Source organism: Aplysia californica, unplaced genomic scaffold (genome assembly GCF_000002075.1).
Source record: "Aplysia californica isolate F4 #8 unplaced genomic scaffold, AplCal3.0 scaffold00057, whole genome shotgun sequence".
Taxonomy (NCBI): domain Eukaryota; kingdom Metazoa; phylum Mollusca; class Gastropoda; order Aplysiida; family Aplysiidae; genus Aplysia; species Aplysia californica.
This window is the reverse complement of record NW_004797327.1, coordinates 187,792-189,559: the sequence shown is the minus strand read 5'-3', so window position 1 is coordinate 189,559 and position 1,768 is coordinate 187,792.

Sequence of the window (1,768 nt, the reverse complement as noted above, 5' to 3'; positions counted from 1 at the left end):
AGCTAGACAATATTGTGGATTAGATAACAAAAAAACTATTGGGAATGAGATAGAAAAGTCTGGGGAATACTGGGGATGGGCTAGAAAATATTGGAAATGAACTAGAAAATATTAGGGATGAGGTGGAAAATATTAGGGTTGATCTAGAAAATAATGGGGATGAGCTAGAAAATATAAGGGTTGGTGTAGACAATACTGAGGATGAGCTAGAAAATAGAGGGGATGGAGCTAGAAAATACTGGGAATGAGCGAGAAAATACTTGGGATGAGTTAAAAAATATAAGGGATGAGATAGAAAGTAGTGGGGATGAGATAGAATATATTAGGGATGAGCTAGAAAATATTACGGATGAGCTTAAAAGTACTTGGGGTGGGCTAGAAAATATCACGGATAAGCTAGAAAATAATAGGGATGAGCAAGAAGTTGAACATACTGGGGATGAGCTAATAATACTGGCTAGAAAATATTACGGATAAGCTAGAAAATACTGGGGAACTCTGAGAATAAGTTTAAAAATAATTACGGATTTGCTAAAAAATACTGGGGGTGAGCTAGAAAATGTTACAAATGCTAGAAAATAAAAGGGAAGGGCTAGATGGGGATGAGCTAGAAAATATTACATGTATATTGTAAGCTAAAAAATACTGGGGATGAGCTAGAAAATATTACATGTATATTGTAAGCTAAAAAATACTGGGCATGAGGTAGAAAAGATTAGGGATGAGATAGAAATTAGTGGGGATGAGATGAAAAATATTGGGGATGAGCTAGATAATTGGGGATGGACTAGAAAATACATGTATTACTATTAGTATTAGGAATGAGCTAGAAAATAACGAGGAATATTTGGGATAAGCTAGAAAATATTGGAGATGGGCTAAAAAATAAGGGTAAATTTTCGGGATCAGCTAGTAAATACTGGAGAGGATATATAGAAATGAAGAATACTGAGGATGAGCTAGAAAATAGTGGGGATGAGTTAAGTTGAGCTAGAAAATACTGGGGACGGGCAAAAAATTACTGGGGATGAACTAGAGAATAGTTGGGATGATCTACACAATTCTGGTTATGAGCTAGAAAATACTGGGGAATATTTGGAATAAGCCAGAAATTGTTGGTGATGGGCTAGAAAATACTGGCAAATTTTCGGGATTAGCTAGAAACTACTGGAGATGATCTAGAAAGGAATTCTGTGGATGGAGCTAGAAAATATAGGGGATGAGCTTGAAAATAGTGGTGACTGAGTTAGCTAATACATGTACTGGGGATTAGCTAGAAAATATTAGGGATGAGCTACAAAAAAGTCTGGGGAATATTGGGGATTAGCTAGAACATCTTGGGAATTAACTAGAAAATATTAGGGGTGAGCTAGAAATTATTTGGGATTAAGAAAATACTGTGGTTGAGCTAGAAAATGATGGGGATGCACTAGAAAATTTTAAGGTTAAGCTAATACATGTACTTAAAAGACTGGGGATGAACTAGAAAATACTGGGGATTAACTAGAAAATAGTGGGGATGATCTAGAAATTGCTGGGGATTATCTAGAAACTACCAGGGTTGAGCTAGAAAATATTTTTTACGGTGTAGCTAGAAAATGGTGATGACCTAGAAAATATTGGGGAGGGGAGGGATAAGCCAGAAAATATTGGGGAGGGATAAGCCAGAAAATATTGGGGAGGGATAAGCCAGAAAATATTGGGGAGGGGAGGGATAAGCCAGAAAATATTGGGGAGGGGAGGGATAAGCCAGAAAATATTGGGGAGG